Here is a 15,345-nt window from a genome sequence, read left to right on the forward strand (position 1 = left end):
AACAACTAGGGTCCCAGCCAATGCGATGAACGGAACAGCTTGCTTGTGAAATTAACATGTAAGTGGTTGAGCACTCCACAAACATGTGTACTGTTAATATAGTTCTTGGGGAGGTTCAGTGTGACACACAGTGTGTGACAAGGCTGGCCCTTTAAAATACAGGTACTAATTTTTGCCAGTGGAGTGGACTGGAGCAATGTGAAATAAAGTGTCTTGCTCAAGGACACAACGCACCACCAGGAATTGAACTCACGACCTTACGATCATGAGCGGAATGCCCTTAACCACTAAGCCACGCACCTTCACAATAATTACTGACTGATACTAAACTCACAAGAATTTGGTTGGCCTGAGGCTATAGTAGAAGACTCTTGCCCAAAGTGCCATGTAGTATGACTGATTCTGGAATCATGTTGGGAAGCAAACTTCTTACCACACAGCCATATCAGCACCAATGTGAAGTTCATAAATTTGGACAAGTTCATATATCTTGATCATAGGAATTTAGGATCTTTTCGGTTTGAACGGCAGTTTTTTCTAGTGGTGTCATATGAAATTGTCACCCATAATTATGACCCTAGTATCGATCTATTGCATTTCAATCTGTTTTAGGGTTAGGGGTGGGGGGAAGGGTATCTTTTTTTCTTCACAAATATAAATAAACCCAGTCTGTTTCTTAAACAAGGGACATATTCATACAGCACAGAATGTTTTTTACCCCAATAGACGTCAGTGATTGGTTGAAATTGAAGAAATTGAAGAAAAAAACAACAAATATCTTATAAACTATAGAATTTTCTCAGTAAAGCCAAGAGAAAAAGATATTTTATAAATACATTCTACCAGTATACGAAGTTTAAAATTTTTTAGTTACCTAGAAATTATGTTAAAAACTGGCATTCAAACCAAAATGATCCGGAATTTATATAAATTTATGAATTTCACAACCAATGTATGCACATATTGAGGAGTATGAGAAGTTTGTAAAAACAGTGGAATTTTAAAGTAATCACTACTAACTAAATACAATTTACGTGTCTCGAAAATGTGTAGAGCTTTTTACTGTTCCCATCCTCTTATTGTTGTGAACAAGGGAATTCAGCCTTTCTGAAACTGTAATATTAAATTGAATAAAATTGATCTCTTACATGAACACAAGACCAGACATTTTATGAGTAGGATCAGTTCTAGATGGATACTTTATTTTATCAACTTTGGAAAGATGAGAAGCAAAGTTGATCTTGGTCAGATTTGAACTTAGAACATAAAGAGCCAGAACAAATGTCACAAGGCATTTTTTTTTCAATGTGGTAATGATTCTGTCAGTTTATGTGAAGGCACGTGGCTTGATGGTTAGAGTGTTGGACTCATGATCATAAGATAGTGGTTTTGATTCTTGTTGCATTGTATTCTTGAGCAAAAAGGCGTAGGAGTGGCTGTGTGGTAAGTAGCTTGCTTACGAACCACATGGTTCTGGGTTCAGTCCCACTGCGTGGCGCCTTGGGCAAGTGTCTTCTACTATAGTCTTGGGCTGACCAAAGCCCTGTGAGTGGATTTGGTAGACGGAAACTGAAAAGAAGCCGCCATATATATGTATGTGTGTGTATATGTTTGTCTCCCCACCCAACATCGCTTGACAACCAATGCTGGTGTGTTTACGTCCCCGTAACTTAGCGGTTCGGCAAAAAGAGACCGATAGAATAAGTACTAGGCTTACAAAGAATAAGTCCTGGGGTCGATTTGCTCAACTAAAAGGCGATGCTCCAGCATGGCTACAGTCAAATGACTGAAACAAGTAAAAGAGAGTAAGAGCAGAACATTTCATTCCACATTTCTCCAGTCCACTCAGCTGGAAAAAAGGAGTAAACCTGTGACGGACCAGCATCCTGTCCAGGTGGGGAATGTATGTGCCATAGAAATTGGGAAACCGGCCCTTATGAGTTGGTATGCCTTGAAAAGGTAACTTTATCTTTTCTGTCAGTTCAACATCTTAAATAAATAACAAGTAATACACGTCTGTTATCTATTTTATGGTATCTTTAGCTTTTAGCTTTTACTTGTTTCAATTATTGTACTGCAGCCATGCTGGAGCACTGCCTTGAATAATTCTAAGTCAAACAAATCAACCCCAGTACTTTTTGTTTTTCTTTTAAGCCTAGTACTTATTCTTTTGGTGTCTTTTTGCTGAACTGTTAATTAAGGGGATGTCAACAAACCAACACTGGTTGTCAAGCAGTGGCAGGGGACAAACAGAAACAAACACACACAAAATACGACAGGCTTCTTTCAGTTTTCGTGTACCAAATCTACTCACAAGTCTTTGGTCGGCCTGGGGCTATATAAAAAACACTTGCCCAAGGTGCCATACAGTGGGGTTGAACCCAGATCCATGTGGATGGGAAACAAACTTCTTACCATACAGTCATGACTGCACCCCTATCTTACTATTTTCACTATATTCTTCACACATGGTATGTCTGTAGAAAAAGTTGAGGACATCTGCACTAAATAGTTTTTTTTTTACTTCCTTTTTTTTTAATATATTGGATATCCAGCTGAATTGATAACTGGTTTTCAGTATGTTGCTGATAACCTGTTTTCTCTATGTCACGTTGTTTCTATGAAGGAGACATTTAGCTGTCATTACCTGAGGAAACAATGAAAAATAGAGCCTTTTATTATAAGGTATTCAAAGGATGCTGGTGAGTGTCCATGATCTTTGCAGATTTCCAAGACTGCTCTCCGGCTATCTATCTGCGGCTTTATATAGCTATGGTATGACCTCACCTGGAATTTGCATCACCGGTCTGGAACCCCTATCTTGCCCAGGATATTAATCATGTGGAAGCCGTTCAGTGACGTGCAACCAAGAGAATACCTTCCATCAGGCATTTGCCATATTCTGCACGCCTTACTTCTCTGGGCATGGACACATTGAAACTTCGATGTCTGGCAGCTGACTTGGCAGACACCCATAAAATTATTAACCATCTTACAAACAATAACTCTGAGCACCTTTTCAAACTCCACCAGTCTAACACCTGTTTACAAAGTCAGAAAACAGCACAGCTCCCATGACTTTCAGAAACATTTTTTTCACGCTAAGAGTTGCTGAAGCATGGAACAGACTGCCCGCATCAGTTGTTAGTTGTCGGAGCACTGCATCCTTCAAAACTTCCATGCTTCCTGAGATTCGCCAACACTACACCTGATTTTCTCCCCTCCATACACATGCAAGCATGTATCTGACTCATGCACTGTTCGCTTTCCAGACATTTGTACATTACTGCATATACTTTATACGCACTTTTGACAAGTTGTGGTGCACCTGAGCACTGTATACAATAATTTCATTATTATTATTACCATTATTATTATTATCAATGGAATTGGCAGACAAATATTGTAAATTTTTTCACAAAATGCTATGGTAAACGAAGGGGAACTCTGGTTCTTAGGGTGCTCATGATTGGGAAAGTATTTGCTTTTTTAAAAAGTTTAAGTGTACGTTAGGGGCTACAATTTCATTGTTATGCATATTTTTTCTTTTAAGAACAGTTTATTTATAATAATAATAATAATAATAATAATGGAATTATTGTATAGGCGCAGGAGTGGCTGTGTGGTAAGTAGCTTGTTTACCAACCACATGGTTCCGGGCAAGTGTCTTCTACTATAGTCTCGGGCCGACCAAAGCCTTGTGAGTGGATTTGGTAGACGGAAACTGAAAGAAGCCCGTCGTATATATGTATATATATATACATGTGTGTGTGTTTGTGTGTCTGTGTTTGTCCCCCTAGCATTGCTTGACAACCGATGCTGGTGTGTTTATGTCCCCGTTACTTAGCGGTTCGGCAAAAGTGACCGATAGAATAAGTACTGGGCTTACAAAAGAATAAGTCCCGGGGTCGATTACTCGATTGAAGGCGGTGCTCCAGCATGGCCGCAGTCAAATGACTGAAACAAGTAAAAGAGTAAAGAGTAAAAGAGTGCTCAGGTGCACCACAACTTGTTCATTCTTCGTTATGAAACAAAAATAAGGGTTTCATCTTTGAAGACAATTTTCTATTTCTGTATGATTAAAATTTACTGGATCGATTAATAAAGAGCATAACGTACACCTTTTCATCAAAACTTGGAAGAAGTTCGTTAAAAAAAAAAAAAAAAGCAGTAAGTAAAGGGACATAACTCATTTACATATTCGTGTGGAGTTATACATTGTGGATACTAAATTTTCACTGCTAATAAAATATTTAGTTTAAAATCTTTTACAACCAGCCTTTCCCTTTGCCTATGAAAGGCTTTTAAAATTTTTAATACCTTACACGTCATTATCTATAGCTTATCTGCTTTAAGATCCAACATTCCAAAATTATATGTATGTAAGTGTGCACATACGCGCATTCACATAATCACTCACATACATATGCATAATTAGTATGTTTAAATTTTATTGAATATCAATAAAAATTCGGTGAAAGTATTATCTATCAATAAATAAATAACAAAAATAACAATCAATTGATTGTACGATGATACATATTCAATATAAAATAATTTTCTGGAAAAATTAAATTGTCAACGTACTAAGCGGCTTTGATAGTCAGTGCGCATGCGTAGCCCACGTAGCAGTAGAGACAATATGGCTGCCGCAACGACAGCATTTATCATTGCGGTACATTTGATATATTTAGCTTAAAATGACTGTTATATTTTATCTATGAAGTTGTCAGGATCTTCTTGAGTGTATTAAATTTTTTTTCATTTATTCGATTTTATTTAAACTTTCGCTTTTGGGGGGGAAGCCGATAGTTTATCTCAGCTGACAACACCGTTTTTCTCGCCGTCTTTCATTAAACAAAATACTAAACCAGAAGTTCCAATATTGGCAAACTTTTTACTCTTACACGCGAGTAAAAAGGAGACGATAATTAATCAATTAGAGAGAAAACAATCTACACATACTAGGGAAATCGTCTATCAGGTAAGTATATTATGTCTACATCTCTGTCCGTTTGTTGTTATACGTGTAGGTGTGTAAAAGCGAACTGCCAAAGCCAACAGGTCGCCAATTTAAAAATACAATTCAAATTATTTTATACATTGCAATATATTTCTCGTATTCTTGTCATATTTTCATTTATATATGTATCCGGAGATGTATGAATAATATCATTTCACCCCCCCCCCCACATGTTCTAATTTAATAATATAACAAATTACTGTTAATCTGTGTTAAAGCGCTATCTTCCACGTTGACATCTAGAAAGTCGTATCAGTGAATTATTCTCAGCTGTTAAGGACCTGAACGATTTCGTCGAATTCTTCATCCGTTTTAAAAAAAAAATTGATATAAAAAAGGTGTGGTCGCAGTAAACACTGAAATAACGATCCTGTTTTTATTCACCATATGTGCATCTTGTGAATGTTATATTTTTTTTAAAGCTTAACTCATTTTTGAAAATAAATTTCCAGCTATGGCCTTAAATCAGTGTTTAACAACGTGTGGGTGTGTATGTTTATGTATATATGTATACACACTCATACACGCTCTTTCTCTCTCTTTTACACACACACACTCTTTCTCTCTCTCTCTCTCTCTCTCTCACACACATATTTAGATATATTAAAAAGCAAAAAATCAAGCACAAAATAAAATTGTTTACATCTGTCAAAACTTATAAGCTCAATGTCAGATTACTTAATCTTCTTATATATTAGATAATTTCACACTTCTGTGGTGTATTCAGTTTTAAGTAGCATGTCCGATTTAGTTTCATCTTGATTCCATTAAGATTTGGCCCTGGATGAAACTGTTACGAAAAATAAATAAATATATCAAAATTATAATTTCCCGATCTCCTTTTCCTACGGAGCGTAAGAGATGTCACTACTCCTTACTATATATATATTCTTCTGTGTGATGTATACACAACGATATATATATATATATATATATATATATATATATATATAAAACTTATTTTCAGATCTGCTGGTTGTGATTCAACCCTGAACGAGTGATCAAAGTCATTCTAGCCATTATCATCCTGTCTTTTTCAATTCACAGCTACCTAGGTTTACATTACCTAATTTATCCTTATATTTTTCTTTAAAGATGGAAAGGAGATTTGTCTGCTATTTCAAGCAAATTGAGCGATCAAGTCGAGGCGTCTTCTGATAGTGGTTTGCATTTGTTATCGCTTAGTCTCCGCTTAGTATTGTAATCAAGGCAGACGTATCATCAAAGCCTTGACCAGCTGCTTCTCTTTTATTTTCTTTTACCTTTTTCACTCGTAGTAGTGTCTGGAAGTACATTACCCGATGCATATTTCCTTATTGTTAAGAGAGCAGAGTGTGAGATTTGAAGGATTTCTACCAACTCGTGCGATCACATAGACGCTCCTTAGTTGGCTCAGCATTGATAATTCAGTTGTACCGACTGACTATAAAGCATATTGCTAATAACGATCATTATCGATACCGACTGTGTGGATTTATCAACGTGTCACGTTGTTAACCTAAATTTTCCATATTTTCTTTAAAAAACAAAGGAAGTTTGTGTGTACGTGTATGTATGTATGTATGTATGTATGTATGTATGTATATATATATATATATAACATTAGTTATCTGCATTATATTGTAGTTTCGTATTAATCTCCTTCACAAATTAAATTTCAGTGGTGGAAAAATAAATATATAAATGCATTGAATCATTTATAGATAATTAGAATTGGGTTTACTTTTCAAAGAAATAAATAAGCCCTCTTTCACTTTTATCTCAAAATTGGTCAACTGAGGCAATTAGATGGTCTTTCAGATACAGTCAGTCATACCGTAGTGATTTGTCACTTCGGTTGTCATCAATCAAAATATTGTCTGGAGATTATATATATATATATATATATATATATATATATATATGTGTGTGTGTGTGTGTATGTACATCATCGTCGTCGTTTAACGTCCGCTTTCCAAGCTGGCATGGGTTGGACGGTTTGACTGAGGGCTGGCAAGCCAGAAGGCTGTACCAGGCTTCAATCTGATCTGGCAACGTTTCTACAGCTGGATGCCCTTCCTTACCCCCAACTGCTCCGAGAGTGTAGTGGGTGCTTTTTGCGTGTCACTGGCACAAGGGCCATTCAGTGGCAATGATCACGCTCAAATGGTGCTTTTTACATGCTACCAGCAGAGGATGAGTCAGGCGGCACTGGCATCGACCACGCACGAATGGTGCTTTTTATGTCCCACTGGCACAGGTACCAATCAGGTGGTACTGTCATAGGTCATGACAATGACTCAACTTGACTCAACAGGTCTTCACAAGTGCAGTTTATTGTTCAGTGATTGAAAGGTACTCTTAAATGGGCTGGTTATGCTGCACTGGCATAGGCCATTGTTACGAACTCTCTTGGCTTGCTGGGTCTTCTCAAGCACAGCATATCTCCAAAGGTCATGGTCACTTGTCATCGCCTCTGTGAGGCCCAATGTTCAACGGTCGTGCTTCACCACCTCATCCCAGGTCTTCTTGAGTCTACCTCTTCCATAGGTTCCCTCTACTGCTAGAGTGTGACACTTTTTCACACAGCTGTCCTCATCCATATGCAAAACCCCAAATAGGAATTAGTATACAGATAAAAAAAATTCAAAAAGCTTGTTAATGCTGATAAAGCGGTGACCACCTACATGGATTTTATATGTGTGTGCATATATTTATGTATATATATTTATACACACACACGGCTTGGAAGCAAATGGGTGTGGCAACAGTAAGGGCATCCAGCCATAAAAAAACTCTGTTCCTATGTACTCTTGTCTAAACCATGTGAGCATAGAAAAGTAGATATTAAAATACTAACGGTGTTGATAAGTATGTATATATATATATATATATATATATATATGTGGAGGCGTAATGGCCCAGTGGTTAGGGCAGCGGACTCGCGGTTTCGATTCCCAGACCGGGTGTTGTGTGTATTTATTGAGCGAAAACACCTAAAGCTCCACGAGGCTCCGGCAGGGGTTGGTGGCGGTCCCTGCTGTACTCTTTCGCCACAACTTTCTCTCACTCTTTCTTCTGTTGGCCTGCTCGCTTAGCCAGCGGGGTGGCGTTATTTGAAGGCTAAAACAATGCAAAGCGCATTGTGACCAGCGATGTGTAGCAACATCTGATAGTCTGGTCGGAAAAAAGAAAAAAAAAGAAATATATATATATATATATTATATATATATATATATATATGTGGAGGCGTAATGGCCCAGTGGTTAGGGCAGCGGACTCGCGGTTTCGATTCCCAGACCGGGTGTTGTGTGTATTTATTGAGCGAAAACACCTAAAGCTCCACGAGGCTCCGGCAGGGGTTGGTGGCGGTCCCTGCTGTACTCTTTCGCCACAACTTTCTCTCACTCTTTCTTCTGTTGGCCTGCTCGCTTAGCCAGCGGGGTGGCGTTATTTGAAGGCTAAAACAATGCAAAGCGCATTGTGACCAGCGATGTGTAGCAACATCTGATAGTCTGGTCGGAAAAAAGAAAAAAAAAGAAATATATATATATATATATATATATATGTGACAACTATTCGGTTGCCATAATAAAACTGAGTTTCGGATGTCGGGGCGCAAATCTGCTCCGGCATCTTGTCAGTTATTAAGACAAAAAAAATGCTATAAAAATGACCGTTAAACAAAGGGAAATTATTATGTAAATGACTGTTATTACGACAAACAAAAGAGTTATTAGAATGACTGTTAAACAAAGGGAAAAACCCGAAGGGGAGAAAGTAAAAAATGCTCACAAAATTCGTGTATGCGTGCATGTACATACATACAGATGTGCACATGCACACCCACGTACATGTGCCTATATGCACATGCTCACTCACACTCGCGTGAAACACATGCACACCCACCCACATGCCTATATGTGTACACATACATGCAACCATGCACATATACATATCTGCACATGCGCACAATTATATTCATATGCATGTCTAAATATGCATATGCTATATCATTTGCTCACTCATACTCGCGTGAAACACATGCATGCATACACACACGCCTATATACATATATATGCAACCATACACGTGCACATATACATACCCGCACACACACACGTATATATATACCCATACATATATGTCTATATATGCACATGCACAAAAAAATGCAGGGTGAAAGTTAATATACAGAATAAAATATGTTAAAATATATAAAGCAATAAAAATATGTAAAAAAAAAATCTATAGGCGCAGGAGTGGCTGTGTGGTAAGTAGCTTGCTAACCAACCACATGGTTCCGGGTTCAGTCCCACTGCGTGGCATCTTGGGCAAGTGTCTTCTGCTATAGCCCCGGGCCGACCAATGCCTTGTGAGTGGATTTGGTAGACGGAAACTGAAAGAAGCCCGTCGTATATATGTATATATATATACGTGTGTGTGTGTTTGTCCTGCTAGCATTGCTTGACAACCAATGCTGGTGTGTTTACGTCCCCGTCACTTAGCGGTTCGGCAAAAGAGATCGATAGAATAAGTACTGGGCTTACAAAGAATAAGTCCCGGGGTCGATTTGCTCGACTAAAGGCGGTGCTCCAGCATGGCCGCAGTCAAATGACTGAAACAAGTAAAAGAGTAAAGAGTATAGAGATAAAATGCTTGAACGTGCACACAATATAAAAAACAGGTTCTTGGGGAGACCAAAAACATAACAAATATTTAGCCATATGTGGACATGTTCCAAAAAGTTCAGTTCTTGAATTTTGACATGTAGTGGGGGTCTAAGCTGCTTTTCCAGATGAGCCTCTTTCCACTGCTGTTGGTGTAAGGCTTCCACTTGGCTAAGATCTTCCAATGGATGTTGTAATTGACACCTTTTTCTTTTAAGGACCCTATATGACTGGATAATTTGGTTGTATGTCCAACCCATGTTAGCATGGAAAAACGGACATTAAATGATGATGATGATGAGATATATACATGTGTGTGTGTGTATGGTTTGGTAAATTCCTGGAATTAAAATTTTAACCATTGTGTCACTCCTATAGCAATCTCAGCTAAAGATTCTAATTAACTTGATTTCGAGCCGGGTCGTCTGCTGCTGGAGAGGACTGACCAGGTAAAGGACCTGGGTATCTTGGTGGATTCTTCCTTTTCGCCTTTGGCCCAGTGCATCCATGCTGCCATATTCGTACCACTCTATGTCATGCTGGTGAGACCCATATTGGAGTACGGGATTCAAGCCTCTTCTCCTTATCTCCTCAAAGATATACAGCATCTCGAAAGAGTCCAGAAGCTGGCTATCCGAATGGTTCTTGGTTTAAGCATTTGTCTTATGAAGAAAGGCTGAAGACGCTCGATCTTTATTCTCTAGAAAAACGCCGATGCCGTGGTGATCTCATTCTTGCTTACAACATCATAAGCGGAAGGTGTAACCTCTCGAAAGAGCTATTCTTCACTCCTGCTCCAGAACGTCGGCTGCGGGGTCACTCCGAAAAGCTCTATCTGCGACGATTTCATCTCAATCGAAGGAGAGGGGCTTTCTCCGTCCGGGTTGCGGATCCGTGGAATAAGCTGCCAGACGAGATAGTAAAGATGCCGACAACCGCTCGGTTCAAAGTCTCCCTTGACCACAAGAGGCCTGAACTCTTTACATGAACACCATCCTGTACATAACTCCATGTCCCCCTACATGGCCTTGCTTTTTGAGCCAAATAATTAACTAACTAACTAACTAACTGTATAGCTTATCCAAATGATTGGTAACTAAATTAAAGGCAGAGAACTATTAGGGTATTTGTTTCTATAGATCTTGGCCATTGATTGTTTTAATTTTACAAGTATCCCTTTTTTTCACTCTTTATTCTTATTACATTCTGGCACATTGTCTTTTTAATTTTTTTTTTTTTGACATTTTATTGACAGTAAGATGTTATATACACATACCCAACACTATTATCACCATCTTTGTATTTTTATAAATTTATTTCTAAAAAAGTTTGCAGCCAGATTAGATCAAAAATTCTCATACTCTTTTATATAACTTTCTTAGATTTCTTATCATAGCTATGTGAATTATATGCTCATAACTTAAAGCTAAAAATAACTTGAATTTATAGTTTTCTTTTAATTATAAATAGAAAACGCTTCTAAACATTCTTGATATTCATGTTTGCTTGTTAGGTATTGTCAGTTTTTATCTAAAAATTACAGTGAGAATCATTGTATGAATAATATGCTAGAGCTTAGTGATAAAGGCATTTCTGCACGAATGAAATTAGTTGATTCTTGTTTAAAGTTTTGTATTGCTTATCTTTTTCATATCTGGCTGTTGCCTTAAACTTCACTATTGATTTAGACTTTTGTGTACAACAATAGATTTTTGGGCTTCTGTTGTATTTATTTTGACAACATAACCTGGAGCTGAATTAAATTTGATTTTGATAGCAGTGTGATGTTTATAGACAATTTGGTGATTTCTATCTTTGAACTGCTTTTGGCTGTGATAGTTTCAAAACATTGTTTTATACAATCCTCACTTTGCTCAAAGCTTTGGAAGATGTGTCTAATGTCAATAAAAAGCCATTTTCATTCTGCAGTGAGGCTTGTATGTAAAAAAAATGGCTTTGTTTGAAAGTCAAGTTGTTTACTTAGTATGTTTGTTAAAGAAACTCTACCAAATGTTTGAGAACTACAGGATTAACAGTAAGAATTTCAAGCTTGCAAGGCAGAAGTAGAAAGAAGATATATATTTTGCAACAATTACTAACTTAATATCATCACATAATACCCTAGTTCCATACTCCTAAGGGTTGGACACTTTGACAGGATGCAGTGTGTTCCTCTGTCTGTTTTGGCATGGTTTTTATGGCTTCATGTCTTTCCTACTGCCAACCACTTTACAGAGAGTAGTGGGTACTTTTTTGTGGTATGAACACTAGTGAGGTCACCATGCTGCTTGCAAGACTAACATTCCCTTTGCCAAAGTGGGGCTACAGTAGAAAGGAACTTGACTATTTGCTTGGAAATAAAGGATTAAATTATCAGAGAAGGGACCAGAATGGAACAGTTTCTTACATGGCTACTTACGTTATAGAAAAGAAGGTTGGAATAAGCGGAGTGGAACTGTGGATAATAGTGTAAGTAGAAAGTAGTGAATATATAACGTACAAACAAAATTGGAATTACTGTAATAGATTTTTAAAAAATACCTACATGGTGCAGGCATGGCTGTGTGGTTAGAAGCCTGCTTCCCTACCACATGGTTCTGGTTTCAGTCCCACTGTGTGGCACCCTGGGTAAGTGTCTTCTATTATAGCCTTGGGTTGGCCAAAGCCTTGTGAGCAGATTTGGTAGATGGAAACTGAAAGAAGCCTGTCGTGTATATATCTGTGTGTGTCTGTGCTTGTCTCCCATCACCACTTGACAACCAGTGCTGGTGTCTTTATGTCCCTTGTAACTTAGCGGTTCAGCAAAATATACTGATAGATAAGTACTAGGCTTAAAAAAAAGAAAAGAACTGGAGTTAGTCAATTCAGTTGACTAAAAATTTTTCAAGCATGGCTGAAGTCTAGACAGAAACAAGTAAAAGATAAAAGATGGTTACATTATAAATTTATTTTGATATCAAAAGAAATCCTTTTTTCCTATAAAGTAATTTTTATTATTAATAATGACTTGAAGGTGGTGAGTGGCAGAAATGAATCATCTTGTGGTATTCAGTTGCGACCCTTTGTTCTAACTTCATATCCTACCTAAGTTGACTCTTTTTTTATCCTTCTGGGACCAATAAAACTAGGACTATCAGGTACTGGAGTTGATTAAAAGTGACTTGTATTTTTGTACCAAATCATTACCCATAATGAATGTTCTTGTTGGCTCTGATGCTTGTTGTCATGTGTTTAAAAAATATTTCATTGTAAGAAATTTAACCTTATAGAAATTCTATTTCTGATCTGGATTGTTGAAATATATTCAAGTGTGGTCCACAGCAGATTAATGTGCCCGTAATGAAGTAATGCTTACATCCAAGGAAGAGCCACTCCGCAAATTGACATTCAATCACTAACAAATACCACCCCTACTTCTGGTCCACAGACATACTGTCTTTTCTATCATTATTAATGGCCTCTTTTGAAGGTGCATGGCTCAGTGGTTAGCGTGTCAAGCTTACAATTGTGAGGTTGTGAGCTCAAATCCCTGACCGAGCTGCGTGCTGGGTTCTTGAGCAAGACACTTTATTTCACACTGCTCCAGTTCACTAAATATTAGAAATGAGTTGCAACGTCACAGGTGCCAAGCTGTATTGGCCTTTACCTTTCCCTTGCCTTTCCACTGGTGGCGTGGAGAGGGGAGGCTGGTATGCATGGGCGACTGCTGGTCTTCCATAAACAACCTTGTCCGGACTTGTGCCTGTGAGGGTAACTTTCTGGGTGCAATCCCATGGTCAGTGTTGTGACCGAAGGGGGTCTCAGAATGGCCTCTACTCTTCAGAGCTGATTAATCTCAAAGCACCCGCCACCTCATATTACCCTTGTTGTATCCAGCACTCCTGGCCCTGCACTAACCACTTTTCTCAGTTCCTTCTCTCTAGAACATCTGTCCACTAGAATCTCCCCCTTGCTCATGCTTTCCTGCAGGTGTTGACCTGGAAAAGTTTGAATGGAATATTAGCTGCATTAACCTTATCTGTCTCTGAAGGTCTGCCAGGGTCATTGCTCCTGCCTTCAGACTCAGTAAGTAAAGTAAAAAAAAACCAAAAAAAAACCCAGAAACAAAATATGACACTTTTCCTTTCAAAACCGAAAACCAAAAGTTTTCTAATCAACTATCTTCCAGATATTTTAAAGCAATTTCAAGATATTGTTTTTTTTTCTTTACTAAATATTAAATTTATAAGCAAAAGAACATATAGCTTATAGATGCTATATTTTTGATATTTTATTCTCATAATTGGGTGTAAGTTAAGGTCAACTTTTGCAAGATTGGAGCTCAACAATTAAAAAAAAATCCCCAAACTGGAATTAAAAATTGAATTGTAATAGAGTTTCTGGAAATACTGAATCTATTTTTGTTTTATTGAAACAGTTGCAAATATCATGGAAATTTATGATGTTCCATATTTATGTATATCTTTATATATAAATGTGAGGTTGTGTGCTGTCTGTCTCCTATGATTTAGATTCCTAACTACTCCCACATTTTGCGGTGCAGTTTAACCAAAACCGGGTATCTTATAGTCGTGATTCATATTGAGCCCTTCTGGGTATTAGCACGCGTCTACGATGAGTCTACGATTTAAAAAAAAATTTACCATCAATTTTCCCCATTTTTAATGCATTTTTGGCATATATAAGGGAAGTAACTCTCTAAAAATTTATTATTAAATCTCAGAACGTAAAAAGCTACAGTAACACCACCCCCCTTTGTGGTTAGCCATATTGAGATGGCTATTATACTTTACATCTCTAAAAATGCTTATATAGTTATTTCCCTTACAAACCCAAGCAACGCCGGGCGATACTGCTAGTTAATATATACATAATGAACATATTGTAGATCTCTGAATAGAGTCCACTCTGTGAGTGAAGGTCACTAATAAGTAGCAGTATAGGAGAGCAAAAGGAACTCATTGTGTTCAGAATAATTGGAGATGGAAATTTTGTGCTGATAAAAATATAGTAATGAATTTAGCAATAGATTTCTTTCAGGGCTCAACTCTCATCCTTTTCCTATTTATTATAGCCCTTTTGACTATAACTGAGGGTCTATGTATTGGCTGCCTGTGGAATTTCTATAGAATTAGAGAAGAAATTCCATATGTGGGGGAAAAAAAAATTCTAAAATCAAGTGGATTTGAAGTAAACTTAACAAAGGGCAAAATTTTAGTAAGTAGGAGTGGCTGTGTGGTAAGTAGCTTGTTTATAAACCATATGGTTCCAGATTCAGTCCCACTGCGAAGCACCTTGGGCAAGTGTCTTCTACTACAGCCTCGGGCTGACCAAAACCTTGTGAGTGGATTTGGTAGATGGAAACTGAAAGAAGCCCATCATATGTATATATATATATATATATGTGTGTGTGTGTATATACGTTTGTGTCTGTGTTTGTTCTCCCAACATTGCTTGACAACTGATGGTGGTGTGTTTATGTCCCTGTAACTTAGTGATTTGGCAAAAGAGGCTGATAGCATAAGTACTAGAGTAACAAAGAATAAGTCCTGGGGTCGATTTGCTCAACTAAAGGCAGTGCTCCAGTATGGCCACAGTCAAATGACTGAAACTAGTAAAAGAGTAAAAAAGAGAGCAAAGAGACAAGACAAATCCTTGCTGCTCTCAGAGAAA

The 15,345-nt window shown here is 37.7% G+C and overlaps 1 protein-coding gene across 10 annotated transcripts in view; it reads left to right on the forward strand.

Annotated features, from left to right (window-relative positions):
- The window catches only part of LOC115219484 (protein transport protein Sec16A), a 163,589-nt gene that overhangs the window by 25,338 nt on the left and 122,906 nt on the right, over positions 1-15,345 (forward strand). Inside the window, exon 1 of one of the 10 annotated variants that reach the window (XM_036507767.1) lies at positions 4,618-4,984. The exons of the other annotated variants lie outside the window; for them this stretch is intronic. The gene's annotated coding sequence lies outside the window, so the exon portion shown is untranslated. Of the gene's footprint in view, positions 1-4,617; positions 4,985-15,345 lie in introns of those variants that run through there. 10 annotated transcript variants of the gene reach the window in all.

This window comes from Octopus sinensis, linkage group LG1 (genome assembly GCF_006345805.1).
Source record: "Octopus sinensis linkage group LG1, ASM634580v1, whole genome shotgun sequence".
NCBI classification, from domain to species: Eukaryota; Metazoa; Mollusca; class Cephalopoda; order Octopoda; family Octopodidae; genus Octopus; species Octopus sinensis.